We start from the raw sequence: 24,441 nt of genomic DNA, 5'->3' as shown, positions 1-24,441 counted from the left end.
CTTTTATTCTAGCTGTTTTATGTTGGACAAAAACAACTTTTACCACATTGCAGGCCAAAAGTGGCTGCAATGACAGTTTACGCCATCACCAGTACATTCCACCGCAGGTGCAGACTTCCTCCAGCAGAGCCACCCGTCTGTAGTCCAACAGAGTGGCCAGCAGACTGAACTTATCGAAACTAGTTGGGGGTATAGCTCAGTGGTAGAGCATTTGACTGCAGATCAAGAGGTCCCCAGTTCAACTCTGGGTGCCCCCTCTTCAGATATGAGAAGTTTCAGAAGCACTAGTCTTTATAAAAGTGGCTGATACCCAGTTTCAAAAAGCTCATCTTTCCCTTGTTCAAAAAGGAAAACACTATTGCCTTAAGATTTTATTCTAGCTGTTTTATTTCGGACAAAAACAACTTTTACCACATTGCAGGTCAAAGGTGGCTGCAATGACAGTCTACTCTGTCAACATTCCATTCCATCGCAGTTGCAGACTGCCTCCAGCAGAGCCACCCGTCTGTAGTCCAACAGAGTGGCCCGCAGACTGAACATATCAAAAACAATTGGGGGTATAGCTCAGTGGTAGAGCATTTGACTGCAGATCAAGAGGTCCCCAGTTCAACTCTGGGTGCCCCCTCTACAGATATTAGAAGTTTCAGAAGCACTAGTCTTTATGGAAGTGGTTGATTCCCTGTTTCAACATGTTCAAAAAGGAAAACAATATTCCCCTAAGCTTTTATTCTAGCTGTTTTATGTTGGACAAAAACAACTTTTACCACATTGCAGGACAAAAGTGGCTGCAATGACGGTTTACGCCATCACCAGTACATTCCACCGCAGGTGCAGACTGCCTCCAGCAGAGCCACCCGTCTGTAGTCCAACAGAGTGGCCCGCAGACTGAACATATCAAAAACAATTGGGGGTATAGCTCAGCGGTAGAGCATTTGACTGCAGATCAAGAGGTCCCCAGTTCAACTCTGGGTGCCCCCTCTTCAGATATGAGAAGTTTCAGAAGCACTAGTCTTTATAAAAGTGGCTGATACCCAGTTTCAAAAAGCTCATCATTCCCTTGTTCAAAAAGGAAAACACTATTGCCTTAAGATTTTATTCTAGCTGTTTTATTTCGGACAAAAACAACTTTTACCACATTGCAGGTCAAAAGTGGCTGCAATGACAGTCTACTCTGTCAACATTCCATTCCATCGCAGTTGCAGACTGCCTCCAGCAGAGCCACCCGTCTGTCGTCCAACAGAGTGGCCAGCAGACTGAACTTATCAAAACTAGTTGGGGGTATAGCTCAGTGGTAGAGCATTTGACTGCAGATCAAGAGGTCCCCAGTTTAGCTCTGGATGCCCCCTCTACAGATATTAGAAGTTTCAGAAGCACTAGTCTTTATGGAAGTGGTTGATTCCCTGTTTCAACATGTTCAAAAAGGAAAACAATATTCCCCTAAGCTTTTATTCTAGCTGTTTTATGTTGGACAAAAACAACTTTTACCACATTGCAGGACAAAAGTGGCTGCAATGACGGTTTACGCCATCACCAGTACATTCCACCGCAGGTGCAGACTGCCTCCAGCAGAGCCACCCGTCTGTAGTCCAACAGAGTGGCCCGCAGACTGAACATATCAAAAACAATTGGGGGTATAGCTCAGCGGTAGAGCATTTGACTGCAGATCAAGAGGTCCCCAGTTCAACTCTGGGTGCCCCCTCTACAGATATTAGAAGTTTCAGAAGCACTAGTCTTTATGGAAGTGGTTGATTCCCTGTTTCAACATGTTCAAAAAGGAAAACAATATTCCATTAAGCTTTTATTCTAGCTGTTTTATGTTGGACAAAAACAACTTTTACCACATTGCAGGCCAAAAGTGGCTGCAATGACAGTTTACGCATCACCAGTACATTCCACCGCAGGTGCAGACTTCCTCCAGCAGAGCCACCCGTCTGTAATCCAACAGAGTGGCCAGCAGACTGAACTTATCAAAACTAGTTGGGGGTATAGCTCAGTGGTAGAGCATTTGACTGCAGATCAAGAGGTCCCCAGTTCAACTCTGGGTGCCCATTCTTCAGATATGAGAAGTTTCAGAAGCACTAGTCTTTATAAAAGTGGCTGATACCCAGTTTCAAAAATCTCATCTTTCCCTTGTTCAAAAAGGAAAACACTATTGCCTTAAGATTTTATTCTAGCTGTTTTATTTCGGACAAAAACAACTTTTACCACATTGCAGGTCAAAGGTGGCTGCAATGACAGTCTACTCTGTCAACATTCCATTCCATCGCAGTTGCAGACTGCCTCCAGCAGAGCCACCCGTCTGTAGTCCAACAGAGTGGCCAGCAGACTGAACTTATCAAAACTAGTTGGGGGTATAGCTCAGTGGTAGAGCATTTGACTGCAGATCAAGAGGTCCCCAGTTCAACTCTGGGTGCCCCCTCTTCAGATATGAGAAGTTTCAGAAGCACTAGTCTTTATAAAAGTGGCTGATACCCAGTTTCAAAAAGCTCATCTTTCCCTTGTTCAAAAAGGAAAACACTATTGCCTTAAGATTTTATTCTAGCTGTTTTATTTCGGACAAAAACAACTTTTACCACATTGCAGGTCAAAGGTGGCTGCAATGACAGTCTACTCTGTCAACATTCCATTCCATCGCAGTTGCAGACTGCCTCCAGCAGAGCCACCCGTCTGTCGTCCAACAGAGTGGCCAGCAGACTGAACTTATCAAAACTAGTTGGGGGTATAGCTCAGTGGTAGAGCATTTGACTGCAGATCAAGAGGTCCCCAGTTTAGCTCTGGATGCCCCCTCTACAGATATTAGAAGTTTCAGAAGCACTAGTCTTTATGGAAGTGGTTGATTCCCTGTTTCAACATGTTCAAAAAGGAAAACAATATTCCCCTAAGCTTTTATTCTAGCTGTTTTATGTTGGACAAAAACAACTTTTACCACATTGCAGGACAAAAGTGGCTGCAATGACGGTTTACGCCATCACCAGTACATTCCACCGCAGGTGCAGACTGCCTCCAGCAGAGCCACCCGTCTGTAGTCCAACAGAGTGGCCCGCAGACTGAACATATCAAAAACAATTGGGGGTATAGCTCAGCGGTAGAGCATTTGACTGCAGATCATGAGGTCCCCAGTTCAACTCTGGGTGCCCCCTCTACAGATATTAGAAGTTTCAGAAGCACTAGTCTTTATGGAAGTGGTTGATTCCCTGTTTCAACATGTTCAAAAAGGAAAACAATATTCCATTAAGCTTTTATTCTAGCTGTTTTATGTTGGACAAAAACAACTTTTACCACATTGCAGGCCAAAAGTGGCTGCAATGACAGTTTATGCATCACCAGTACATTCCACCGCAGGTGCAGACTTCCTCCAGCAGAGCCACCCGTCTGTAATCCAACAGAGTGGCCAGCAGACTGAACTTATCAAAACTAGTTGGGGGTATAGCTCAGTGGTAGAGCATTTGACTGCAGATCAAGAGGTCCCCAGTTCAACTCTGGGTGCCCCCTCTTCAGATATGAGAAGTTTCAGAAGCACTAGTCTTTATAAAAGTGGCTGATACCCAGTTTCAAAAATCTCATCTTTCCCTTGTTCAAAAAGGAAAACACTATTGCCTTAAGATTTTATTCTAGCTGTTTTATTTCGGACAAAAACAACTTTTACCACATTGCAGGTCAAAGGTGGCTGCAATGACAGTCTACTCTGTCAACATTCCATTCCATCGCAGTTGCAGACTGCCTCCAGCAGAGCCACCCGTCTGTAGTCCAACAGAGTGGCCAGCAGACTGAACTTATCAAAACTAGTTGGGGGTATAGCTCAGTGGTAGAGCATTTGACTGCAGATCAAGAGGTCCCCAGTTCAACTCTGGGTGCCCCCTCTTCAGATATGAGAAGTTTCAGAAGCACTAGTCTTTATAAAAGTGGCTGATACCCAGTTTCAAAAAGCTCATCTTTCCCTTGTTCAAAAAGGAAAACACTATTGCCTTAAGATTTTATTCTAGCTGTTTTATTTCGGACAAAAACAACTTTTACCACATTGCAGGTCAAAGGTGGCTGCAATGACAGTCTACTCTGTCAACATTCCATTCCATCGCAGTTGCAGACTGCCTCCAGCAGAGCCACCCGTCTGTAGTCCAACAGAGTGGCCCGCAGACTGAACATATCAAAAACAATTGGGGGTATAGCTCAGTGGTAGAGCATTTGACTGCAGATCAAGAGGTCCCCAGTTCAACTCTGGGTGCCCCCTCTACAGATATTAGAAGTTTCAGAAGCACTAGTCTTTATGGAAGTGGTTGATTCCCTGTTTCAACATGTTCAAAAAGGAAAACAATATTCCATTAAGCTTTTATTCTAGCTGTTTTATGTTGGACAAAAACAACTTTTACCACATTGCAGGCCAAAAGTGGCTGCAATGACAGTTTACGCCATCACCAGTACATTCCACCGCAGGTGCAGACTTCCTCCAGCAGAGCCACCCGTCTGTAGTCCAACAGAGTGGCCAGCAGACTGAACTTATCGAAACTAGTTGGGGGTATAGCTCAGTGGTAGAGCATTTGACTGCAGATCAAGAGGTCCCCAGTTCAACTCTGGGTGCCCCCTCTTCAGATATGAGAAGTTTCAGAAGCACTAGTCTTTATAAAAGTGGCTGATACCCAGTTTCAAAAAGCTCATCTTTCCCTTGTTCAAAAAGGAAAACACTATTGCCTTAAGATTTTATTCTAGCTGTTTTATTTCGGACAAAAACAACTTTTACCACATTGCAGGTCAAAGGTGGCTGCAATGACAGTCTACTCTGTCAACATTCCATTCCATCGCAGTTGCAGACTGCCTCCAGCAGAGCCACCCGTCTGTAGTCCAACAGAGTGGCCCGCAGACTGAACATATCAAAAACAATTGGGGGTATAGCTCAGTGGTAGAGCATTTGACTGCAGATCAAGAGGTCCCCAGTTCAACTCTGGGTGCCCCCTCTACAGATATTAGAAGTTTCAGAAGCACTAGTCTTTATGGAAGTGGTTGATTCCCTGTTTCAACATGTTCAAAAAGGAAAACAATATTCCATTAAGCTTTTATTCTAGCTGTTTTATGTTGGACAAAAACAACTTTTACCACATTGCAGGCCAAAAGTGGCTGCAATGACAGTTTACGCCATCACCAGTACATTCCACCGCAGGTGCAGACTTCCTCCAGCAGAGCCACCCGTCTGTAGTCCAACAGAGTGGCCAGCAGACTGAACTTATCGAAACTAGTTGGGGGTATAGCTCAGTGGTAGAGCATTTGACTGCAGATCAAGAGGTCCCCAGTTCAACTCTGGGTGCCCCCTCTTCAGATATGAGAAGTTTCAGAAGCACTAGTCTTTATAAAAGTGGCTGATACCCAGTTTCAAAAAGCTCATCTTTCCCTTGTTCAAAAAGGAAAACACTATTGCCTTAAGATTTTATTCTAGCTGTTTTATTTCGGACAAAAACAACTTTTACCACATTGCAGGTCAAAGGTGGCTGCAATGACAGTCTACTCTGTCAACATTCCATTCCATCGCAGTTGCAGACTGCCTCCAGCAGAGCCACCCGTCTGTAGTCCAACAGAGTGGCCCGCAGACTGAACATATCAAAAACAATTGGGGGTATAGCTCAGTGGTAGAGCATTTGACTGCAGATCAAGAGGTCCCCAGTTCAACTCTGGGTGCCCCCTCTACAGATATTAGAAGTTTCAGAAGCACTAGTCTTTATGGAAGTGGTTGATTCCCTGTTTCAACATGTTCAAAAAGGAAAACAATATTCCATTAAGCTTTTATTCTAGCTGTTTTATGTTGGACAAAAACAACTTTTACCACATTGCAGGCCAAAAGTGGCTGCAATGACAGTTTACGCCATCACCAGTACATTCCACCGCAGGTGCAGACTTCCTCCAGCAGAGCCACCCGTCTGTAGTCCAACAGAGTGGCCAGCAGACTGAACTTATTGAAGCTCGTTGGGGGTATAGCTCAGTGGTAGAGCATTTGACTGCAGATCAAGAGGTCCCCAGTTCAACTCTGGGTGCCCCCTCTTCAGATATGAGAAGTTTCAGAAGCACTAGTCTTTATAAAAGTGGCTGATACCCAGTTTCAAAAAGCTCATCTTTCCCTTGTTCAAAAAGGAAAACACTACTGCCTTAAGATTTTATTCTAGCTGTTTTATTTCGGACAAAAACAACTTTTACCACATTGCAGGTCAAAGGTGGCTGTCTGTAGTCCAACAGAGTGGCCCGCAGACTGAACATATCAAAAAGAATTGGGGGTATAGCTCAGCGGTAGAGCATTTGACTGCAGATCAAGAGGTCCCCAGTTCAACTCTGGGTGCCCCCTCTACAGATATTAGAAGTTTCAGAAGCACTAGTCTTTATGGAAGTGGTTGATTCCCTGTTTCAACATGTTCAAAAAGGAAAACAATATTCCATTAAGCTTTTATTCTAGCTGTTTTATGTTGGACAAAAACAACTTTTACCACATTGCAGGCCAAAAGTGGCTGCAATGACAGTTTACGCATCACCAGTACATTCCACCGCAGGTGCAGACTTCCTCCAGCAGAGCCACCCGTCTGTAATCCAACAGAGTGGCCAGCAGACTGAACTTATCAAAACTAGTTGGGGGTATAGCTCAGTGGTAGAGCATTTGACTGCAGATCAAGAGGTCCCCAGTTCAACTCTGGGTGCCCCCTCTTCAGATATGAGAAGTTTCAGAAGCACTAGTCTTTATAAAAGTGGCTGATACCCAGTTTCAAAAATCTCATCTTTCCCTTGTTCAAAAAGGAAAACACTATTGCCTTAAGATTTTATTCTAGCTGTTTTATTTCGGACAAAAACAACTTTTACCACATTGCAGGTCAAAGGTGGCTGCAATGACAGTCTACTCTGTCAACATTCCATTCCATCGCAGTTGCAGACTGCCTCCAGCAGAGCCACCCGTCTGTAGTCCAACAGAGTGGCCAGCAGACTGAACTTATCAAAACTAGTTGGGGGTATAGCTCAGTGGTAGAGCATTTGACTGCAGATCAAGAGGTCCCCAGTTCAACTCTGGGTGCCCCCTCTTCAGATATGAGAAGTTTCAGAAGCACTAGTCTTTATAAAAGTGGCTGATACCCAGTTTCAAAAAGCTCATCTTTCCCTTGTTCAAAAAGGAAAACACTATTGCCTTAAGATTTTATTCTAGCTGTTTTATTTCGGACAAAAACAACTTTTACCACATTGCAGGTCAAAGGTGGCTGCAATGACAGTCTACTCTGTCAACATTCCATTCCATCGCAGTTGCAGACTGCCTCCAGCAGAGCCACCCGTCTGTAGTCCAACAGAGTGGCCCGCAGACTGAACATATCAAAAACAATTGGGGGTATAGCTCAGTGGTAGAGCATTTGACTGCAGATCAAGAGGTCCCCAGTTCAACTCTGGGTGCCCCCTCTACAGATATTAGAAGTTTCAGAAGCACTAGTCTTTATGGAAGTGGTTGATTCCCTGTTTCAACATGTTCAAAAAGGAAAACAATATTCCATTAAGCTTTTATTCTAGCTGTTTTATGTTGGACAAAAACAACTTTTACCACATTACAGGCCAAAAGTGGCTGCAATGACAGTTTACGCCATCACCAGTACATTCCACCGCAGGTGCAGACTTCCTCCAGCAGAGCCACCCGTCTGTAGTCCAACAGAGTGGCCAGCAGACTGAACTTATCGAAACTAGTTGGGGGTATAGCTCAGTGGTAGAGCATTTGACTGCAGATCAAGAGGTCCCCAGTTCAACTCTGGGTGCCCCCTCTTCAGATATGAGAAGTTTCAGAAGCACTAGTCTTTATAAAAGTGGCTGATACCCAGTTTCAAAAAGCTCATCTTTCCCTTGTTCAAAAAGGAAAACACTATTGCCTTAAGATTTTATTCTAGCTGTTTTATTTCGGACAAAAACAACTTTTACCACATTGCAGGTCAAAGGTGGCTGCAATGACAGTCTACTCTGTCAACATTCCATTCCATCGCAGTTGCAGACTGCCTCCAGCAGAGCCACCCGTCTGTAGTCCAACAGAGTGGCCCGCAGACTGAACATATCAAAAACAATTGGGGGTATAGCTCAGTGGTAGAGCATTTGACTGCAGATCAAGAGGTCCCCAGTTCAACTCTGGGTGCCCCCTCTACAGATATTAGAAGTTTCAGAAGCACTAGTCTTTATGGAAGTGGTTGATTCCCTGTTTCAACATGTTCAAAAAGGAAAACAATATTCCATTAAGCTTTTATTCTAGCTGTTTTATGTTGGACAAAAACAACTTTTACCACATTGCAGGCCAAAAGTGGCTGCAATGACAGTTTACGCCATCACCAGTACATTCCACCGCAGGTGCAGACTTCCTCCAGCAGAGCCACCCGTCTGTAGTCCAACAGAGTGGCCAGCAGACTGAACTTATCGAAACTAGTTGGGGGTATAGCTCAGTGGTAGAGCATTTGACTGCAGATCAAGAGGTCCCCAGTTCAACTCTGGGTGCCCCCTCTTCAGATATGAGAAGTTTCAGAAGCACTAGTCTTTATAAAAGTGGCTGATACCCAGTTTCAAAAAGCTCATCTTTCACTTTTTCTAAAAGGAAAACACTATTGCCTTAATATTTTATTCTAGCTGTTTTATTTCGGACAAAAACAACTTTTACCACATTGCAGGTCAAAGGTGGCTGCAATGACAGTCTACTCTGTCAACATTCCATTCCATCGCAGTTGCAGACTGCCTCCAGCAGAGCCACCCGTCTGTAGTCCAACAGAGTGGCCAGCAGACTGAACTTATCAAAACTAGTTGGGGGTATAGCTCAGTGGTAGAGCATTTGACTGCAGATCAAGAGGTCCCCAGTTCAACTCTGGGTGCCCCCTCTTCAGATATGAGAAGTTTCAGAAGCACTAGTCTTTATAAAAGTGGCTGATACCCAGTTTCAAAAAGCTCATCTTTCCCTTGTTCAAAAAGGAAAACACTATTGCCTTAAGATTTTATTCTAGCTGTTTTATTTCGGACAAAAACAACTTTTACCACATTGCAGGTCAAAAGTGGCTGCAATGACAGTCTACTCTGTCAACATTCCATTCCATCGCAGTTGCAGACTGCCTCCAGCAGAGCCACCCGTCTGTCGTCCAACAGAGTGGCCAGCAGACTGAACTTATCAAAACTAGTTGGGGGTATAGCTCAGTGGTAGAGCATTTGACTGCAGATCAAGAGGTCCCCAGTTTAGCTCTGGATGCCCCCTCTACAGATATTAGAAGTTTCAGAAGCACTAGTCTTTATGGAAGTGGTTGATTCCCTGTTTCAACATGTTCAAAAAGGAAAACAATATTCCCCTAAGCTTTTATTCTAGCTGTTTTATGTTGGACAAAAACAACTTTTACCACATTGCAGGACAAAAGTGGCTGCAATGACGGTTTACGCCATCACCAGTACATTCCACCGCAGGTGCAGACTGCCTCCAGCAGAGCCACCCGTCTGTAGTCCAACAGAGTGGCCCGCAGACTGAACATATCAAAAACAATTGGGGGTATAGCTCAGCGGTAGAGCATTTGACTGCAGATCAAGAGGTCCCCAGTTCAACTCTGGGTGCCCCCTCTACAGATATTAGAAGTTTCAGAAGCACTAGTCTTTATGGAAGTGGTTGATTCCCTGTTTCAACATGTTCAAAAAGGAAAACAATATTCCCCTAAGCTTTTATTCTAGCTGTTTTATGTTGGAGAAAAACAACTTTTACCACATTGCAGGGCAAAAGTAGCTGCGATGACGGTTTACGCCATCACCAGTACATTCCACCGCAGGTGCAGACTGCCTCCAGCAGAGCCACCCGTCTGTAGTCCAACAGAGTGGCCCGCAGACTGAACATATCAAAAACAATTGGGGGTATAGCTCAGCGGTAGAGCATTTGACTGCAGATCAAGAGGTCCCCAGTTCAACTCTGGGTGCCCCCTCTACAGATATTAGAAGTTTCAGAAGCACTAGTCTTTATGGAAGTGGTTGATTCCCTGTTTCAACATGTTCAAAAAGGAAAACAATATTCCATTAAGCTTTTATTCTAGCTGTTTTATGTTGGACAAAAACAACTTTTACCACATTGCAGGCCAAAAGTGGCTGCAATGACAGTTTACGCCATCACCAGTACATTCCACCGCAGGTGCAGACTTCCTCCAGCAGAGCCACCCGTCTGTAGTCCAACAGAGTGGCCAGCAGACTGAACTTATCAAAACTAGTTGGGGGTATAGCTCAGTGGTAGAGCATTTGACTGCAGATCAAGAGGTCCGCAGTTCAACTCTGGGTGCCCCCTCTTCAGATATGAGAAGTTTCAGAAGCACTAGTCTTTATAAAAGTGGCTGATACCCAGTTTCAAAAATCTCATCTTTCCCTTGTTCAAAAAGGAAAACACTATTGCCTTAATATTTTATTCTAGCTGTTTTATTTCGGACAAAAACAACTTTTACCACATTGCAGGTCAAAGGTGGCTGCAATGACAGTCTACTCTGTCAACATTCCATTCCATCGCAGTTGCAGACTGCCTCCAGCAGAGCCACCCGTCTGTAGTCCAACAGAGTGGCCAGCAGACTGAACTTATCAAAACTAGTTGGGGGTATAGCTCAGTGGTAGAGCATTTGACTGCAGATCAAGAGGTCCCCAGTTCAACTCTGGGTGCCCCCTCTACAGATATTAGAAGTTTCAGAAGCACTAGTCTTTATAAAAGTGGCTGATTCCCAGTTTCAAAAAGCTCATCTTTCCCTTGTTTAAAAAGGAAAACACTATTGCCTTAAGATTTTATTCTAGCTGTTTTATTTCGGACAAAAACAACTTTTACCACATTGCAGGTCAAAAGTGGCTGCAATGACAGTCTACTCTGTCAACATTCCATTCCATCGCAGTTGCAGACTGCCTCCAGCAGAGCCACCCGTCTGTAGTCCAACAGAGTGGCCAGCAGACTGAACTTATCAGAACTAGTTGGGGGTATAGCTCAGTGGTAGAGCATTTGACTGCAGATCAAGAGGTCCCCAGTTCAACTCTGGGTGCCCCCTCTACAGATATTAGAAGTTTCAGAAGCACTAGTCTTTATGGAAGTGGTTGATTCCCTGTTTCAACATGTTCAAAAAGGAAAACAATATTCCCCTAAGCTTTTATTCTAGCTGTTTTATGTTGGACAAAAACAACTTTTACCACATTTCAGGCCAAAAGTGGTTGCAATGACAGTTTACGCCATCACCAGTACATTCCACCGCAGGTGCAGACTTCCTCCAGCAGAGCCACCCATCTGTAGTCCAACAGAGTGGCCCACAGACTGAACTTATCAAAAATAATTGGGGGTATAGCTCAGCGGTAGAGCATTTGACTGCAGATCAAGAGGTCCCCAGTTCAACTCTGGGTGCCCCCTCTTCAGATATGAGAAGTTTCAGAAGCACTAGTCTTTATAAAAGTGGCTGATACCCAGTTTCAAAAAGCTCATCTTTCCCTTGTTCAAAAAGGAAAACACTATTGCCTTAAGATTTTATTCTAGCTGTTTTATTTCGGACAAAAACAACTTTTACCACATTGCAGGTCAAAGGTGGCTGCAATGACAGTCTACTCTGTCAACATTCCATTCCATCGCAGTTGCAGACTGCCTCCAGCAGAGCCACCCGTCTGTCGTCCAACAGAGTGGCCAGCAGACTGAACTTATCAAAACTAGTTGGGGGTATAGCTCAGTGGTAGAGCATTTGACTGCAGATCAAGAGGTCCCCAGTTCAACTCTGGATGCCCCCTCTACAGATATTAGAAGTTTCAGAAGCACTAGTCTTTATGGAAGTGGTTGATTCCCTGTTTCAACATGTTCAAAAAGGAAAACAATATTCCCCTAAGCTTTTATTCTAGCTGTTTTATGTTGGACAAAAACAACTTTTACCACATTGCAGGACAAAAGTGGCTGCAATGACGGTTTACGCCATCACCAGTACATTCCACCGCAGGTGCAGACTGCCTCCAGCAGAGCCACCCGTCTGTAGTCCAACAGAGTGGCCCGCAGACTGAACATATCAAAAACAATTGGGGGTATAGCTCAGCGGTAGAGCATTTGACTGCAGATCAAGAGGTCCCCAGTTCAACTCTGGGTGCCCCCTCTACAGATATTAGAAGTTTCAGAAGCACTAGTCTTTATGGAAGTGGTTGATTCCCTGTTTCAACATGTTCAAAAAGGAAAACAATATTCCCCTAAGCTTTTATTCTAGCTGTTTTATGTTGGAGAAAAACAACTTTTACCACATTGCAGGGCAAAAGTAGCTGCGATGACGGTTTACGCCATCACCAGTACATTCCACCGCAGGTGCAGACTGCCTCCAGCAGAGCCACCCGTCTGTAGTCCAACAGAGTGGCCCGCAGACTGAACATATCAAAAACAATTGGGGGTATAGCTCAGCGGTAGAGCATTTGACTGCAGATCAAGAGGTCCCCAGTTCAACTCTGGGTGCCCCCTCTACAGATATTAGAAGTTTCAGAAGCACTAGTCTTTATGGAAGTGGTTGATTCCCTGTTTCAACATGTTCAAAAAGGAAAACAATATTCCATTAAGCTTTTATTCTAGCTGTTTTATGTTGGACAAAAACAACTTTTACCACATTGCAGGCCAAAAGTGGCTGCAATGACAGTTTACGCCATCACCAGTACATTCCACCGCAGGTGCAGACTTCCTCCAGCAGAGCCACCCGTCTGTAGTCCAACAGAGTGGCCAGCAGACTGAACTTATCAAAACTAGTTGGGGGTATAGCTCAGTGGCAGAGCATTTGACTGCAGATCAAGAGGTCCGCAGTTCAACTCTGGGTGCCCCCTCTTCAGATATGAGAAGTTTCAGAAGCACTAGTCTTTATAAAAGTGGCTGATACCCAGTTTCAAAAATCTCATCTTTCCCTTGTTCAAAAAGGAAAACACTATTGCCTTAATATTTTATTCTAGCTGTTTTATTTCGGACAAAAACAACTTTTACCACATTGCAGGTCAAAGGTGGCTGCAATGACAGTCTACTCTGTCAACATTCCATTCCATCGCAGTTGCAGACTGCCTCCAGCAGAGCCACCCGTCTGTAGTCCAACAGAGTGGCCAGCAGACTGAACTTATCAAAACTAGTTGGGGGTATAGCTCAGTGGTAGAGCATTTGACTGCAGATCAAGAGGTCCCCAGTTCAACTCTGGGTGCCCCCTCTACAGATATTAGAAGTTTCAGAAGCACTAGTCTTTATAAAAGTGGCTGATTCCCAGTTTCAAAAAGCTCATCTTTCCCTTGTTTAAAAAGGAAAACACTATTGCCTTAAGATTTTATTCTAGCTGTTTTATTTCGGACAAAAACAACTTTTACCACATTGCAGGTCAAAAGTGGCTGCAATGACAGTCTACTCTGTCAACATTCCATTCCATCGCAGTTGCAGACTGCCTCCAGCAGAGCCACCCGTCTGTAGTCCAACAGAGTGGCCAGCAGACTGAACTTATCAGAACTAGTTGGGGGTATAGCTCAGTGGTAGAGCATTTGACTGCAGATCAAGAGGTCCCCAGTTCAACTCTGGGTGCCCCCTCTACAGATATTAGAAGTTTCAGAAGCACTAGTCTTTATGGAAGTGGTTGATTCCCTGTTTCAACATGTTCAAAAAGGAAAACAATATTCCCCTAAGCTTTTATTCTAGCTGTTTTATGTTGGACAAAAACAACTTTTACCACATTTCAGGCCAAAAGTGGTTGCAATGACAGTTTACGCCATCACCAGTACATTCCACCGCAGGTGCAGACTTCCTCCAGCAGAGCCACCCATCTGTAGTCCAACAGAGTGGCCCACAGACTGAACTTATCAAAAATAATTGGGGGTATAGCTCAGCGGTAGAGCATTTGACTGCAGATCAAGAGGTCCCCAGTTCAACTCTGGGTGCCCCCTCTTCAGATATGAGAAGTTTCAGAAGCACTAGTCTTTATAAAAGTGGCTGATACCCAGTTTCAAAAAGCTCATCTTTCCCTTGTTCAAAAAGGAAAACACTATTGCCTTAAGATTTTATTCTAGCTGTTTTATTTCGGACAAAAACAACTTTTACCACATTGCAGGTCAAAGGTGGCTGCAATGACAGTCTACTCTGTCAACATTCCATTCCATCGCAGTTGCAGACTGCCTCCAGCAGAGCCACCCGTCTGTCGTCCAACAGAGTGGCCAGCAGACTGAACTTATCAAAACTAGTTGGGGGTATAGCTCAGTGGTAGAGCATTTGACTGCAGATCAAGAGGTCCCCAGTTCAACTCTGGGTGCCCCCTCTACAGATATTAGAAGTTTCAGAAGCACTAGTCTTTATGGAAGTGGTTGATTCCCTGTTTCAACATGTTCAAAAAGGAAAACAATATTCCCCTAAGCTTTTATTCTAGCTGTTTTATGTTGGACAAAAACAACTTTTACCACATTGCAGGCCAAAAGTGGTTGCAATGACAGTTTACGCCATCACCAGTACATTCCACCGCAGGTGCAGACTTCCTCCAGCAGAGCCACCCATCTGTAGTCCAACAGAGTGGCCCACAGACTGAACTTATCAAAAATAATTGGGGGTATACCTCAGCGGTAGAGCATTTGACTGCAGATCAAGAGGTCCCCAGTTCAACTCTGGGTGCCCCCTCTTCAGATATGAGAAGTTTCAGAAGCACTAGTCTTTATAAAAGTGGCTGATTCCCAGTTTCAAAAAGCTCATCTTTCCCTTGTTCAAAAAGGAAAACACTATTGCCTTAAGATTTTATTCTAGCTGTTTTATTTCGGACAAAAACAACTTTTACCACATTGCAGGTCAAAAGTGGCTGCAATGACAGTCTACTCTGTCAACATTCCATTCCATCGCAGTTGCAGACTGCCTCCAGCAGAGCCACCCGTCTGTAGTCCAACAGAGTGGCCAGCAGACTGAACTTATCAGAACTAGTTGGGGGTATAGCTCAGTGGTAGAGCATTTGACTGCAGATCAAGAGGTCCCCAGTTCAACTCTGGATGCCCCATCTACAGATATTAGAAGTTTCAGAAGCACTAGTCTTTATGGAAGTGGTTGATTCCCTGTTTCAACATGTTCAAAAAGGAAAACAATATTCCCCTAAGCTTTTATTCTAGCTGTTTTATGTTGGACAAAAACAACTTTTACCACATTGCAGGACAAAAGTGGCTGCAATGACGGTTTACGCCATCACCAGTACATTCCACCGCAGGTGCAGACTTCCTCCAGCAGAGCCACCCATCTGTAGTCCAACAGAGTGGCCAGCAGACTGAACTTATCAGAACTAGTTGGGGGTATAGCTCAGTGGTAGAGCATTTGACTGCAGATCAAGAGGTCCCCAGTTCAACTCTGGATGCCCCCTCTACAGATATTAGAAGTTTCAGAAGCACTAGTCTTTATGGAAGTGGTTGATTCCCTGTTTCAACAAGTTCAAAAAGGAAAACAATATTCCCCTAAGCTTTTATTCTAGCTGTTTTATGTTGGACAAAAACAACTTTTACCACATTGCAGGACAAAAGTGGCTGCAATGACGGTTTACGCCATCACCAGTACATTCCACCGCAGGTGCAGACTGCCTCCAGCAGAGCCACCCGTCTGTAGTCCAACAGAGTGGCCAGCAGACTGAACTTATCAGAACTAGTTGGGGGTATAGCTCAGTGGTAGAGCATTTGACTGCAGATCAAGAGGTCCCCAGTTCAACTCTGGGTGCCCCCTCTTCAGATATGAGAAGTTTCAGAAGCACTAGTCTTTATAAAAGTGGCTGATACCCAGTTTCAAAAAGCTCATCTTTCCCTTGTTCAAAAAGGAAAACACTATTGCCTTAAGACTTTATTCTAGCTGTTTTATTTCGGACAAAAACAACTTTTACCACATTGCAGGTCAAAGGTGGCTGCAATGACAGTCTACTCTGTCAACATTCCATTCCATCGCAGTTGCAGACTGCCTCCAGCAGAGCCACCCGTCTGTCGTCCAACAGAGTGGCCAGCAGACTGAACTTATCAAAACTAGTTGGGGGTATAGCTCAGTGGTAGAGCATTTGACTGCAGATCAAGAGGTCCCCAGTTTAGCTCTGGATGCCCCCTCTACAGATATTAGAAGTTTCAGAAGCACTAGTCTTTATGGAAGTGGTTGATTCCCTGTTTCAACATGTTCAAAAAGGAAAACAATATTCCCCTAAGCTTTTATTCTAGCTGTTTTATGTTGGACAAAAACAACTTTTACCACATTGCAGGACAAAAGTGGCTGCAATGACGGTTTACGCCATCACCAGTACATTCCACCGCAGGTGCAGACTTCCTCCAGCAGAGCCACCCATCTGTAGTCCAACAGAGTGGCCCACAGACTGAACTTATCAAAAATAATTGGGGGTATAGCTCACTGGTAGAGCATTTGACTGCAGATCAAGAGGTCCCCAGTTCAACTCTGGGTGCCCCCTCTTCAGATATGAGAAGTTTCAGAAGCACTAGTCTTTATAAAAGTGGCTGATTCCCAGTTTCAAAATGCTCATCTTTCCCTTGTTCAAAAAGGAAAACACTATTGCCTTAAGATTTTATTCTAGCTGTTTTATTTCGGACAAAAACAACTTTTACCACATTGCAGGTCAAAAGTGGCTGCAATGACAGTCTACTCTGTCAACATTCCATTCCATCGCAGTTGCAGACTGCCTCCAGCAGAGCCACCCGTCTGTAGTCCAACAGAGTGGCCCGCAGACTGAACATATCAAAAACAATTGGGGGTATAGCTCAGCGGTAGAGCATTTGACTGCAGATCAAGAGGTCCCCAGTTCAACTCTGGGTGCCCCCTCTACAGATATTAGAAGTTTCAGAAGCACTAGTCTTTATGGAAGTGGTTGATTCCCTGTTTCAACATGTTCAAAAAGGAAAACAATATTCCATTAAGCTTTTATTCTAGCTGTTTTATGTTGGACAAAAACAACTTTTACCACATTGCAGGCCAAAAGTGGCTGCAATGACAGTTTACGCCATCACCAGTACATTCCACCGCAGGTGCAGACTTCCTCCAGCAGAGCCACCCGTCTGTAGTCCAACAGAGTGGCCAGCAGACTGAACTTATCAAAACTAGTTGGGGGTATAGCTCAGTGGTAGAGCATTTGACTGCAGATCAAGAGGTCCCCAGTTCAACTCTGGGTGCCCCCTCTTCAGATATGAGAAGTTTCAGAAGCACTAGTCTTTATAAAAGTGGCTGATACCCAGTTTCAAAAATCTCATCTTTCCCTTGTTCAAAAAGGAAAACACTATTGCCTTAAGATTTTATTCTAGCTGTTTTATTTCGGACAAAAACAACTTTTACCACATTGCAGGTCAAAGGTGGCTGCAATGACAGTCTACTCTGTCAACATTCCATTCCATCGCAGTTGCAGACTGCCTCCAGCAGAGCCACCCGTCTGTAGTCCAACAGAGTGGCCAGCAGACTGAACTTATCAAAACTAGTTGGGGGTATAGCTCAGTGGTAGAGCATTTGACTGCAGATCAAGAGGTCCCCAGTTCAACTCTGGGTGCCCCCTCTTCAGATATGAGAAGTTTCAGAAGCACTAGTCTTTATAAAAGTGGCTGATACCCAGTTTCAAAAAGCTCATCTTTCCCTTGTTCAAAAAGGAAAACACTATTGCCTTAAGATTTTATTCTAGCTGTTTTATTTCGGACAAAAACAACTTTTACCACATTGCAGGTCAAAAGTGGCTGCAATGACAGTCTACTCTGTCAACATTCCATTCCATCGCAGTTGCAGACTGCCTCCAGCAGAGCCACCCGTCTGTCGTCCAACAGAGTGGCCAGCAGACTGAACTTATCAAAACTAGTTGGGGGTATAGCTCAGTGGTAGAGCATTTGACTGCAGATCAAGAGGTCCCCAGTTTAGCTCTGGATGCCCCCTCTACAGATATTAGAAGTTTCAGAAGCACTAGTCTTTATGGAAGTGGTTGATTCCCTGTTTCAACATGTTCAAAAAGGAAAACAATATTCCCCTAAGCTTTTATTCTAGCTGTTTTATGTTGGACAAAAACAACTTTTACCACATTGCAGGACAAAAGTGGCTGCAATGACGGTTTACGCCATCACCAGTACATTCCACCGCAGGTGCAGACTTCCTCCAGCAGAGCCACCCATCTGTAGTCCAACAGAGTGGCCCACAGACTGAACTTATCAAAAATAATTGGGGGTATAGCTCAGTGGTAGAGCATTTGACTGCAGATCAAGAGGTCCCCAGTTCAACTCTGGGTGCCCCCTCTTCAGATATGAGAAGTTTCAGAAGCACTAGTCTTTATAAAAGTGGCTGATTCCCAGTTTCAAAATGCTCATCTTTCCCTTGTTCAAAAAGGAAAACACTATTGCCTTAAGATTTTATTCTAGCTGTTTTATTTCGGACAAAAACAACTTTTACCACATTGCAGGTCAAAAGTGGCTGCAATGACAGTCTACTCTGTCAACATTCCATTCCATCGCAGTTGCAGACTGCCTCCAGCAGAGCCACCCGTCTGTAGTCCAACAGAGTGGCCCGCAGACTGAACATATCAAAAACAATTGGGGGTATAGCTCAGCGGTAGAGCATTTGACTGCAGATCAAGAGGTCCCCAGTTCAACTCTGGGTGCCCCCTCTACAGATATTAGAAGTTTCAGAAGCACTAGTCTTTATGGAAGTGGTTGATTCCCTGTTTCAACATGTTCAAAAAGGAAAACAATATTCCATTAAGCTTTTATTCTAGCTGTTTTATGTTGGACAAAAACAACTTTTACCACATTGCAGGCCAAAAGTGGCTGCAATGACAGTTTACGCCATCACCAGTACATTCCACCGCAGGTGCAGACTTCCTCCAGCAGAGCCACCCGTCTGTAGTCCAACAGAGTGGCCAGCAGACTGAACTTATCAAAACTAGTTGGGGGTATAGCTCAGTGGTAGAGCATTTGACTGCAGATCAAGAGGTCCCCAGTTCAACTCTGGGTGCCCCCTCTTCAGATATGAGAAGTTTCAGAAGCACTAGTCTTTATAAAAGTGGCTGATACCCAGTTTCAAAAATCTCATCTTTCCCTTGTTCAAAAAGGAAAACACTATTGCCTTAAGATTTTATTCTAGCTGTTTTATTTCGGACAAAAACAACTTTTACCACATTGCAGGTCAAAGGTGGCTGCAATGACAGTCTACTCTGTCAACATTCCATTCCATCGCAGTTGCAGACTGCCTCCAGCAGAGCCACCCGTCTGTAGTCCAACAGAGTGGCCAGCAGACTGAACTTATCAAAACTAGTTGGGGGTATAGCTCAGTGGTAGAGCATTTGACTGCAGATCAAGAGGTCCCCAGTTCAACTCTGGGTGCCCCCTCTTCAGATATGAGAAGTTTCAGAAGCACTAGTCTTTATAAAAGTGGCTGATACCCAGTTTCAAAAAGCTCATCTTTCCCTTGTTCAAAAAGGAAAACACTATTGCCTTAAGATTTTATTCTAGCTGTTTTATTTCGGACAAAAACAACTTTTACCACATTGCAGGTCAAAAGTGGCTGCAATGACAGTCTACTCTGTCAACATTCCATTCCATCGCAGTTGCAGACTGCCTCCAGCAGAGCCACCCGTCTGTCGTCCAACAGAGTGGCCAGCAGACTGAACTTATCAAAACTAGTTGGGGGTATAGCTCAGTGGTAGAGCATTTGACTGCAGATCAAGAGGTCCCCAGTTTAGCTCTGGATGCCCCCTCTACAGATATTAGAAGTTTCAGAAGCACTAGTCTTTATGGAAGTGGTTGATTCCCTGTTTCAACATGTTCAAAAAGGAAAACAATATTCCCCTAAGCTTTTATTCTAGCTGTTTTATGTTGGACAAAAACAACTTTTACCACATTGCAGGACAAAAGTGGCTGCAATGACGGTTTACGCCATCACCAGTACATTCCACCGCAGGTGCAGACTTCCTCCAGCAGAGCCACCCATCTGTAGTCCAACAGAGTGGCCCACAGACTGAACTTATCAAAAATAATTGGGGGTATAGCTCAGTGGTAGAGCATTTGACTGCAGATCAAGAGGTCCCCAGTTCAACTCTGGGTGCCCCCTCTTCAGATATGAGAAGTTTCAGAAGCACTAGTCTTTATAAAAGTGGCTGATACCCAGTTTCAAAAATCTCATCTTTCCCTTGTTCAAAAAGGAAAACACTATTGCCTTAAGATTTTATTCTAGCTGTTTTATTTCGGACAAAAACAACTTTTACCACATTGCAGGTCAAAGGTGGCTGCAATGACAGTCTACTCTGTCAACATTCCATTCCATCGCAGTTGCAGACTGCCTCCAGCAGAGCCACCCGTCTGTAGTCCAACAGAGTGGCCAGCAGACTGAACTTATCAAAACTAGTTGGGGGTATAGCTCAGTGGTAGAGCATTTGACTGCAGATCAAGAGGTCCCCAGTTCAACTCTGGGTGCCCCCTCTTCAGATATGAGAAGTTTCAGAAGCACTAGTCTTTATAAAAGTGGCTGATACCCAGTTTCAAAAAGCTCATCTTTCCCTTGTTCAAAAAGGAAAACACTATTGCCTTAAGATTTTATTCTAGCTGTTTTATTTCGGACAAAAACAACTTTTACCACATTGCAGGTCAAAAGTGGCTGCAATGACAGTCTACTCTGTCAACATTCCATTCCATCGCAGTTGCAGACTGCCTCCAGCAGAGCCACCCGTCTGTCGTCCAACAGAGTGGCCAGCAGACTGAACTTATCAAAACTAGTTGGGGGTATATCTCAGTGGTAGAGCATTTGACTGCAGATCAAGAGGTCCCCAGTTTAGCTCTGGATGCCCCCTCTACAGATATTAGAAGTTTCAGAAGCACTAGTCTTTATGGAAGTGGTTGATTCCCTGTTTCAACATGTTCAAAAAGGAAAACAATATTCCCCTAAGCTTTTATTCTAGCTGTTTTATGTTGGACAAAAACAACTTTTACCACATTGCAGGACAAAAGTGGCTGCAATGACGGTTTACGCCATCACCAGTACATTCCACCGCAGGTGCAGACTTCCTCCAGCAGAGCCACCCATCTGTAGTCCAACAGAGTGGCCCACAGACTGAACTTATCAAAAATAATTGGGGGTATAGCTCAGTGGTAGAGCATTTGACTGCAGATCAAGAGGTCCCCAGTTCAACTCTGGGTGCCCCCTCTTCAGATATGAGAAGTTTCAGAAGCACTAGTCTTTATAAAAGTGGCTGATTCCCAGTTTCAAAAAGCTCATCTTTCCCTTGTTCAAAAAGGAAAACACTATTGCCTTAAGATTTTATTCTAGCTGTTTTATTTCGGACAAAAACAACTTTTACCACATTGCAGGTCAAAAGTGGCTGCAATGACAGTCTACTCTGTCAACATTCCATTCCATCGCAGTTGCAGACTGCCTCCAGCAGAGCCACCCGTCTGTAGTCCAACAGAGTGGCCCGCAGACTGAACATATCAAAAAGAATTGGGGGTATAGCTCAGCGGTAGAGCATTTGATTGCAGATCAAGAGGTCCCCAGTTCAACTCTGGGTGCCCCCTCTACAGATATTAGAAGTTTCAGAAGCACTAGTCTTTATGGAAGTGGTTGATTCCCTGTTTCAACATGTTCAAAAAGGAAAACAATATTCCATTAAGCTTTTATTCTAGCTGTTTTATGTTGGACAAAAACAACTTTTACCACATTGCAGGCCAAAAGTGGCTGCAATGACAGTTTACGCCATCACCAGTACATTCCACCGCAGGTGCAGACTTCCTCCAGCAGAGCCACCCGTCTGTAGTCCAACAGAGTGGCCAGCAGACTGAACTTATCAAAACTAGTTGGGGGTATAGCTCAGTGGTAGAGCATTTGACTGCAGATCAAGAGGTCCCCAGTTCAACTCTGGGTGCCCCCTCTTCAGATATGAGAAGTTTCAGAAGCACTAGTCTTTATAAAAGTGGCTGATACCCAGTTTCAAAAATCTCATCTTTCCCTTGTTCAAAAAGGAAAACACTATTGCCTTAAGATTTTATTCTAGCTGTTTTATTTCGGACAAAAACAACTTTTACCACATTGCAGGTCAAAGGTGGCTGCAATGACAGTCTACTCTGTCAACATTCCATTCCATCGCAGTTGCAGACTGCCTCCAGCAGAGCCACCCGTCTGTAGTCCAACAGAGTGGCCAGCAGACTGAACTTATCAAAACTAGTTGGGGGTATAGCTCAGTGGTAGAGCATTTGACTGCAGATCAAGAGGTCCCCAGTTCAACTCTGGGTGCCCCCTCTTCAGATATGAGAAGTTTCAGAAGCACTAGTCTTTATAAAAGTGGCTGATACCCAGTTTCAAAAAGCTCATCTTTCCCTTGTTCAAAAAGGAAAACACTATTGCCTTAAGATTTTATTCTAGCTGTTTTATTTCGGACAAAAACAACTTTTACCACATTGCAGGTCAAAGGTGGCTGCAATGACAGTCTACTCTGTCAACATTCCATTCCATCGCAGTTGCAGACTGCCTCCAGCAGAGCCACCCGTCTGTAGTCCAACAGAGTGGCCCGCAGACTGAACATATCAAAAACAATTGGGGGTATAGCTCAGCGGTAGAGCATTTGACTGCAGATCAAGAGGTCCCCAGTTCAACTCTGGGTGCCCCCTCTACAGATATTAGAAGTTTCAGAAGCACTAGTCTTTATGGAAGTGGTTGATTCCCTGTTTCAACATGTTCAAAAAGGAAAACAATATTCCCCTAAGCTTTTATTCTAGCTGTTTTATGTTGGACAAAAACAACTTTTACCACATTGCAGGACAAAAGTGGCTGCAATGACGGTTTACGCCATCACCAGTACATTCCACCGCAGGTGCAGACTGCCTCCAGCAGAGCCACCCGTCTGTAGTCCAACAGAGTGGCCAGCAGACTGAACTTATCAAAACTAGTTGGGGGTATAGCTCAGTGGTAGAGCATTTGACTGCAGATCAAGAGGTCCCCAGTTCAACTCTGGGTGCCCCCTCTTCAGATATGAGAAGTTTCAGAAGCACTAGTCTTTATAAAAGTGGCTGATACCCAGTTTCAAAAAGCTCATCTTTCCCTTGTTCAAAAAGGAAAACACTATTGCCTTAAGATTTTATTCTAGCTGTTTTATTTCGGACAAAAACAACTTTTACCACATTGCAGGTCAAAGGTGGCTGCAATGACAGTCTACTCTGTCAACATTCCATTCCATCGCAGTTGCAGACTGCCTCCAGCAGAGCCACCCGTCTGTCGTCCAACAGAGTGGCCAGCAGACTGAACTTATCAAAACTAGTTGGGGGTATAGCTCAGTGGTAGAGCATTTGACTGCAGATCAAGAGGTCCCCAGTTTAGCTCTGGATGCCCCCTCTACAGATATTAGAAGTTTCAGAAGCACTAGTCTTTATGGAAGTGGTTGATTCCCTGTTTCAACATGTTCAAAAAGGAAAACAATATTCCCCTAAACTTTTATTCTAGCTGTTTTATGTTGGACAAAAACAACTTTTACCACATTGCAGGACAAAAGTGGCTGCAATGACGGTTTACGCCATCACCAGTACATTCCACCGCAGGTGCAGACTTCCTCCAGCAGAGCCACCCATCTGTAGTCCAACAGAGTGGCCCACAGACTGAACTTATCAAAAATAATTGGGGGTATAGCTCAGTGGTAGAGCATTTGACTGCAGATCAAGAGGTCCCCAGTTCAACTCTGGGTGCCCCCTCTTCAGATATGAGAAGTTTCAGAAGCACTAGTCTTTATAAAAGTGGCTGATTCCCAGTTTCAAAAAGCTCATCTTTCCCTTGTTCAAAAAGGAAAACACTATTGCCTTAAGATTTTATTCTAGCTGTTTTATTTCGGACAAAAACAACTTTTACCACATTGCAGGTCAAAAGTGGCTGCAATGACAGTCTACTCTGTCAACATTCCATTCCATCGCAGTTGCAGACTGCCTCCAGCAGAGCCACCCGTCTGTAGTCCAACAGAGTGGCCCGCAGACTGAACATATCAAAAAGAATTGGGGGTATAGCTCAGCGGTAGAGCATTTGACTGCAGATCAAGAGGTCCCCAGTTCAACTCTGGGTGCCCCCTCTACAGATATTAGAAGTTTCAGAAGCACTAGTCTTTATGGAAGTGGTTGATTCCCTGTTTCAACATGTTCAAAAAGGAAAACAATATTCCATTAAGCTTTTATTCTAGCTGTTTTATGTTGGACAAAAACAACTTTTACCACATTGCAGGCCAAAAGTGGCTGCAATGACAGTTTACGCCATCACCAGTACATTCCACCGCAGGTGCAGACTTCCTCCAGCAGAGCCACCCATCTGTAGTCCAACAGAGTGGCCCACAGACTGAACTTATCAAAAATAATTGGGGGTATAGCTCAGTGGTAGAGCATTTGACTGCAGATCAAGAGGTCCCCAGTTCAACTCTGGGTGCCCCCTCTTCAGATATGAGAAGTTTCAGAAGCACTAGTCTTTATAAAAGTGGCTGATTCCCAGTTTCAAAAAGCTCATCTTTCCCT

The 24,441-nt window shown here is 44.2% G+C and overlaps 56 non-coding genes across 56 annotated transcripts; all 56 read left to right on the top strand.

Moving 5' to 3' along the window:
• The first annotated feature begins 185 nt into the window (after positions 1-185).
• Positions 186-257, top strand: trnac-gca (transfer RNA cysteine (anticodon GCA)). The gene has a single exon. It is a non-coding gene; the product is annotated as a tRNA-Cys (tRNA).
• A 296-nt stretch (positions 258-553) lies between these two features.
• On the top strand, positions 554-625 carry trnac-gca (transfer RNA cysteine (anticodon GCA)). Its single transcript has one exon. It is a non-coding gene; the product is annotated as a tRNA-Cys (tRNA).
• A 281-nt stretch (positions 626-906) lies between these two features.
• Positions 907-978, top strand: trnac-gca (transfer RNA cysteine (anticodon GCA)). Its single transcript has one exon. It is a non-coding gene; the product is annotated as a tRNA-Cys (tRNA).
• Positions 979-1,627: 649 nt separating this feature from the next.
• Positions 1,628-1,699, top strand: trnac-gca (transfer RNA cysteine (anticodon GCA)). The gene has a single exon. It is a non-coding gene; the product is annotated as a tRNA-Cys (tRNA).
• A 648-nt stretch (positions 1,700-2,347) lies between these two features.
• trnac-gca (transfer RNA cysteine (anticodon GCA)) lies at positions 2,348-2,419 on the top strand. The gene has a single exon. It is a non-coding gene; the product is annotated as a tRNA-Cys (tRNA).
• Positions 2,420-3,068: 649 nt separating this feature from the next.
• On the top strand, positions 3,069-3,140 carry trnac-gca (transfer RNA cysteine (anticodon GCA)). The gene has a single exon. It is a non-coding gene; the product is annotated as a tRNA-Cys (tRNA).
• A 280-nt stretch (positions 3,141-3,420) lies between these two features.
• trnac-gca (transfer RNA cysteine (anticodon GCA)) lies at positions 3,421-3,492 on the top strand. The gene has a single exon. It is a non-coding gene; the product is annotated as a tRNA-Cys (tRNA).
• Positions 3,493-3,788: 296 nt separating this feature from the next.
• On the top strand, positions 3,789-3,860 carry trnac-gca (transfer RNA cysteine (anticodon GCA)). Its single transcript has one exon. It is a non-coding gene; the product is annotated as a tRNA-Cys (tRNA).
• Positions 3,861-4,156: 296 nt separating this feature from the next.
• On the top strand, positions 4,157-4,228 carry trnac-gca (transfer RNA cysteine (anticodon GCA)). Its single transcript has one exon. It is a non-coding gene; the product is annotated as a tRNA-Cys (tRNA).
• Positions 4,229-4,509: 281 nt separating this feature from the next.
• On the top strand, positions 4,510-4,581 carry trnac-gca (transfer RNA cysteine (anticodon GCA)). Its single transcript has one exon. It is a non-coding gene; the product is annotated as a tRNA-Cys (tRNA).
• A 296-nt stretch (positions 4,582-4,877) lies between these two features.
• trnac-gca (transfer RNA cysteine (anticodon GCA)) lies at positions 4,878-4,949 on the top strand. The gene has a single exon. It is a non-coding gene; the product is annotated as a tRNA-Cys (tRNA).
• Positions 4,950-5,230: 281 nt separating this feature from the next.
• Positions 5,231-5,302, top strand: trnac-gca (transfer RNA cysteine (anticodon GCA)). Its single transcript has one exon. It is a non-coding gene; the product is annotated as a tRNA-Cys (tRNA).
• A 296-nt stretch (positions 5,303-5,598) lies between these two features.
• On the top strand, positions 5,599-5,670 carry trnac-gca (transfer RNA cysteine (anticodon GCA)). The gene has a single exon. It is a non-coding gene; the product is annotated as a tRNA-Cys (tRNA).
• A 281-nt stretch (positions 5,671-5,951) lies between these two features.
• trnac-gca (transfer RNA cysteine (anticodon GCA)) lies at positions 5,952-6,023 on the top strand. Its single transcript has one exon. It is a non-coding gene; the product is annotated as a tRNA-Cys (tRNA).
• A 227-nt stretch (positions 6,024-6,250) lies between these two features.
• On the top strand, positions 6,251-6,322 carry trnac-gca (transfer RNA cysteine (anticodon GCA)). The gene has a single exon. It is a non-coding gene; the product is annotated as a tRNA-Cys (tRNA).
• A 280-nt stretch (positions 6,323-6,602) lies between these two features.
• On the top strand, positions 6,603-6,674 carry trnac-gca (transfer RNA cysteine (anticodon GCA)). Its single transcript has one exon. It is a non-coding gene; the product is annotated as a tRNA-Cys (tRNA).
• A 296-nt stretch (positions 6,675-6,970) lies between these two features.
• trnac-gca (transfer RNA cysteine (anticodon GCA)) lies at positions 6,971-7,042 on the top strand. Its single transcript has one exon. It is a non-coding gene; the product is annotated as a tRNA-Cys (tRNA).
• Positions 7,043-7,338: 296 nt separating this feature from the next.
• On the top strand, positions 7,339-7,410 carry trnac-gca (transfer RNA cysteine (anticodon GCA)). The gene has a single exon. It is a non-coding gene; the product is annotated as a tRNA-Cys (tRNA).
• A 281-nt stretch (positions 7,411-7,691) lies between these two features.
• On the top strand, positions 7,692-7,763 carry trnac-gca (transfer RNA cysteine (anticodon GCA)). Its single transcript has one exon. It is a non-coding gene; the product is annotated as a tRNA-Cys (tRNA).
• Positions 7,764-8,059: 296 nt separating this feature from the next.
• On the top strand, positions 8,060-8,131 carry trnac-gca (transfer RNA cysteine (anticodon GCA)). The gene has a single exon. It is a non-coding gene; the product is annotated as a tRNA-Cys (tRNA).
• Positions 8,132-8,412: 281 nt separating this feature from the next.
• On the top strand, positions 8,413-8,484 carry trnac-gca (transfer RNA cysteine (anticodon GCA)). The gene has a single exon. It is a non-coding gene; the product is annotated as a tRNA-Cys (tRNA).
• A 296-nt stretch (positions 8,485-8,780) lies between these two features.
• On the top strand, positions 8,781-8,852 carry trnac-gca (transfer RNA cysteine (anticodon GCA)). Its single transcript has one exon. It is a non-coding gene; the product is annotated as a tRNA-Cys (tRNA).
• Positions 8,853-9,501: 649 nt separating this feature from the next.
• trnac-gca (transfer RNA cysteine (anticodon GCA)) lies at positions 9,502-9,573 on the top strand. The gene has a single exon. It is a non-coding gene; the product is annotated as a tRNA-Cys (tRNA).
• Positions 9,574-9,854: 281 nt separating this feature from the next.
• trnac-gca (transfer RNA cysteine (anticodon GCA)) lies at positions 9,855-9,926 on the top strand. The gene has a single exon. It is a non-coding gene; the product is annotated as a tRNA-Cys (tRNA).
• A 281-nt stretch (positions 9,927-10,207) lies between these two features.
• trnac-gca (transfer RNA cysteine (anticodon GCA)) lies at positions 10,208-10,279 on the top strand. The gene has a single exon. It is a non-coding gene; the product is annotated as a tRNA-Cys (tRNA).
• Positions 10,280-10,575: 296 nt separating this feature from the next.
• Positions 10,576-10,647, top strand: trnac-gca (transfer RNA cysteine (anticodon GCA)). The gene has a single exon. It is a non-coding gene; the product is annotated as a tRNA-Cys (tRNA).
• A 296-nt stretch (positions 10,648-10,943) lies between these two features.
• trnac-gca (transfer RNA cysteine (anticodon GCA)) lies at positions 10,944-11,015 on the top strand. Its single transcript has one exon. It is a non-coding gene; the product is annotated as a tRNA-Cys (tRNA).
• Positions 11,016-11,296: 281 nt separating this feature from the next.
• On the top strand, positions 11,297-11,368 carry trnac-gca (transfer RNA cysteine (anticodon GCA)). Its single transcript has one exon. It is a non-coding gene; the product is annotated as a tRNA-Cys (tRNA).
• A 296-nt stretch (positions 11,369-11,664) lies between these two features.
• Positions 11,665-11,736, top strand: trnac-gca (transfer RNA cysteine (anticodon GCA)). Its single transcript has one exon. It is a non-coding gene; the product is annotated as a tRNA-Cys (tRNA).
• A 281-nt stretch (positions 11,737-12,017) lies between these two features.
• trnac-gca (transfer RNA cysteine (anticodon GCA)) lies at positions 12,018-12,089 on the top strand. The gene has a single exon. It is a non-coding gene; the product is annotated as a tRNA-Cys (tRNA).
• Positions 12,090-12,370: 281 nt separating this feature from the next.
• On the top strand, positions 12,371-12,442 carry trnac-gca (transfer RNA cysteine (anticodon GCA)). The gene has a single exon. It is a non-coding gene; the product is annotated as a tRNA-Cys (tRNA).
• Positions 12,443-13,091: 649 nt separating this feature from the next.
• On the top strand, positions 13,092-13,163 carry trnac-gca (transfer RNA cysteine (anticodon GCA)). Its single transcript has one exon. It is a non-coding gene; the product is annotated as a tRNA-Cys (tRNA).
• A 296-nt stretch (positions 13,164-13,459) lies between these two features.
• trnac-gca (transfer RNA cysteine (anticodon GCA)) lies at positions 13,460-13,531 on the top strand. Its single transcript has one exon. It is a non-coding gene; the product is annotated as a tRNA-Cys (tRNA).
• A 281-nt stretch (positions 13,532-13,812) lies between these two features.
• Positions 13,813-13,884, top strand: trnac-gca (transfer RNA cysteine (anticodon GCA)). The gene has a single exon. It is a non-coding gene; the product is annotated as a tRNA-Cys (tRNA).
• A 296-nt stretch (positions 13,885-14,180) lies between these two features.
• trnac-gca (transfer RNA cysteine (anticodon GCA)) lies at positions 14,181-14,252 on the top strand. Its single transcript has one exon. It is a non-coding gene; the product is annotated as a tRNA-Cys (tRNA).
• A 1,002-nt stretch (positions 14,253-15,254) lies between these two features.
• On the top strand, positions 15,255-15,326 carry trnac-gca (transfer RNA cysteine (anticodon GCA)). Its single transcript has one exon. It is a non-coding gene; the product is annotated as a tRNA-Cys (tRNA).
• Positions 15,327-15,607: 281 nt separating this feature from the next.
• Positions 15,608-15,679, top strand: trnac-gca (transfer RNA cysteine (anticodon GCA)). Its single transcript has one exon. It is a non-coding gene; the product is annotated as a tRNA-Cys (tRNA).
• A 649-nt stretch (positions 15,680-16,328) lies between these two features.
• Positions 16,329-16,400, top strand: trnac-gca (transfer RNA cysteine (anticodon GCA)). Its single transcript has one exon. It is a non-coding gene; the product is annotated as a tRNA-Cys (tRNA).
• Positions 16,401-16,696: 296 nt separating this feature from the next.
• Positions 16,697-16,768, top strand: trnac-gca (transfer RNA cysteine (anticodon GCA)). The gene has a single exon. It is a non-coding gene; the product is annotated as a tRNA-Cys (tRNA).
• Positions 16,769-17,049: 281 nt separating this feature from the next.
• trnac-gca (transfer RNA cysteine (anticodon GCA)) lies at positions 17,050-17,121 on the top strand. The gene has a single exon. It is a non-coding gene; the product is annotated as a tRNA-Cys (tRNA).
• A 296-nt stretch (positions 17,122-17,417) lies between these two features.
• On the top strand, positions 17,418-17,489 carry trnac-gca (transfer RNA cysteine (anticodon GCA)). Its single transcript has one exon. It is a non-coding gene; the product is annotated as a tRNA-Cys (tRNA).
• Positions 17,490-18,138: 649 nt separating this feature from the next.
• Positions 18,139-18,210, top strand: trnac-gca (transfer RNA cysteine (anticodon GCA)). Its single transcript has one exon. It is a non-coding gene; the product is annotated as a tRNA-Cys (tRNA).
• Positions 18,211-18,506: 296 nt separating this feature from the next.
• trnac-gca (transfer RNA cysteine (anticodon GCA)) lies at positions 18,507-18,578 on the top strand. Its single transcript has one exon. It is a non-coding gene; the product is annotated as a tRNA-Cys (tRNA).
• Positions 18,579-18,859: 281 nt separating this feature from the next.
• trnac-gca (transfer RNA cysteine (anticodon GCA)) lies at positions 18,860-18,931 on the top strand. The gene has a single exon. It is a non-coding gene; the product is annotated as a tRNA-Cys (tRNA).
• A 296-nt stretch (positions 18,932-19,227) lies between these two features.
• trnac-gca (transfer RNA cysteine (anticodon GCA)) lies at positions 19,228-19,299 on the top strand. Its single transcript has one exon. It is a non-coding gene; the product is annotated as a tRNA-Cys (tRNA).
• A 649-nt stretch (positions 19,300-19,948) lies between these two features.
• trnac-gca (transfer RNA cysteine (anticodon GCA)) lies at positions 19,949-20,020 on the top strand. The gene has a single exon. It is a non-coding gene; the product is annotated as a tRNA-Cys (tRNA).
• Positions 20,021-20,316: 296 nt separating this feature from the next.
• On the top strand, positions 20,317-20,388 carry trnac-gca (transfer RNA cysteine (anticodon GCA)). The gene has a single exon. It is a non-coding gene; the product is annotated as a tRNA-Cys (tRNA).
• A 649-nt stretch (positions 20,389-21,037) lies between these two features.
• Positions 21,038-21,109, top strand: trnac-gca (transfer RNA cysteine (anticodon GCA)). Its single transcript has one exon. It is a non-coding gene; the product is annotated as a tRNA-Cys (tRNA).
• A 296-nt stretch (positions 21,110-21,405) lies between these two features.
• Positions 21,406-21,477, top strand: trnac-gca (transfer RNA cysteine (anticodon GCA)). Its single transcript has one exon. It is a non-coding gene; the product is annotated as a tRNA-Cys (tRNA).
• A 281-nt stretch (positions 21,478-21,758) lies between these two features.
• trnac-gca (transfer RNA cysteine (anticodon GCA)) lies at positions 21,759-21,830 on the top strand. The gene has a single exon. It is a non-coding gene; the product is annotated as a tRNA-Cys (tRNA).
• Positions 21,831-22,126: 296 nt separating this feature from the next.
• Positions 22,127-22,198, top strand: trnac-gca (transfer RNA cysteine (anticodon GCA)). Its single transcript has one exon. It is a non-coding gene; the product is annotated as a tRNA-Cys (tRNA).
• A 296-nt stretch (positions 22,199-22,494) lies between these two features.
• trnac-gca (transfer RNA cysteine (anticodon GCA)) lies at positions 22,495-22,566 on the top strand. The gene has a single exon. It is a non-coding gene; the product is annotated as a tRNA-Cys (tRNA).
• A 281-nt stretch (positions 22,567-22,847) lies between these two features.
• Positions 22,848-22,919, top strand: trnac-gca (transfer RNA cysteine (anticodon GCA)). Its single transcript has one exon. It is a non-coding gene; the product is annotated as a tRNA-Cys (tRNA).
• Positions 22,920-23,568: 649 nt separating this feature from the next.
• On the top strand, positions 23,569-23,640 carry trnac-gca (transfer RNA cysteine (anticodon GCA)). Its single transcript has one exon. It is a non-coding gene; the product is annotated as a tRNA-Cys (tRNA).
• Positions 23,641-23,936: 296 nt separating this feature from the next.
• Positions 23,937-24,008, top strand: trnac-gca (transfer RNA cysteine (anticodon GCA)). The gene has a single exon. It is a non-coding gene; the product is annotated as a tRNA-Cys (tRNA).
• Positions 24,009-24,289: 281 nt separating this feature from the next.
• On the top strand, positions 24,290-24,361 carry trnac-gca (transfer RNA cysteine (anticodon GCA)). The gene has a single exon. It is a non-coding gene; the product is annotated as a tRNA-Cys (tRNA).
• The last annotated feature ends 80 nt before the right edge of the window (positions 24,362-24,441 follow it).

Source organism: Anarhichas minor, unplaced genomic scaffold (assembly GCF_050575085.1).
Source record: "Anarhichas minor isolate MPS153535 unplaced genomic scaffold, ASM5057508v1 ptg000055l, whole genome shotgun sequence".
Classification (NCBI taxonomy): Eukaryota; Metazoa; Chordata; class Actinopteri; order Perciformes; family Anarhichadidae; genus Anarhichas; species Anarhichas minor.
Note: the sequence above shows the minus strand (reverse complement) of the source record. Positions and strands in the feature narration are given on the sequence as shown.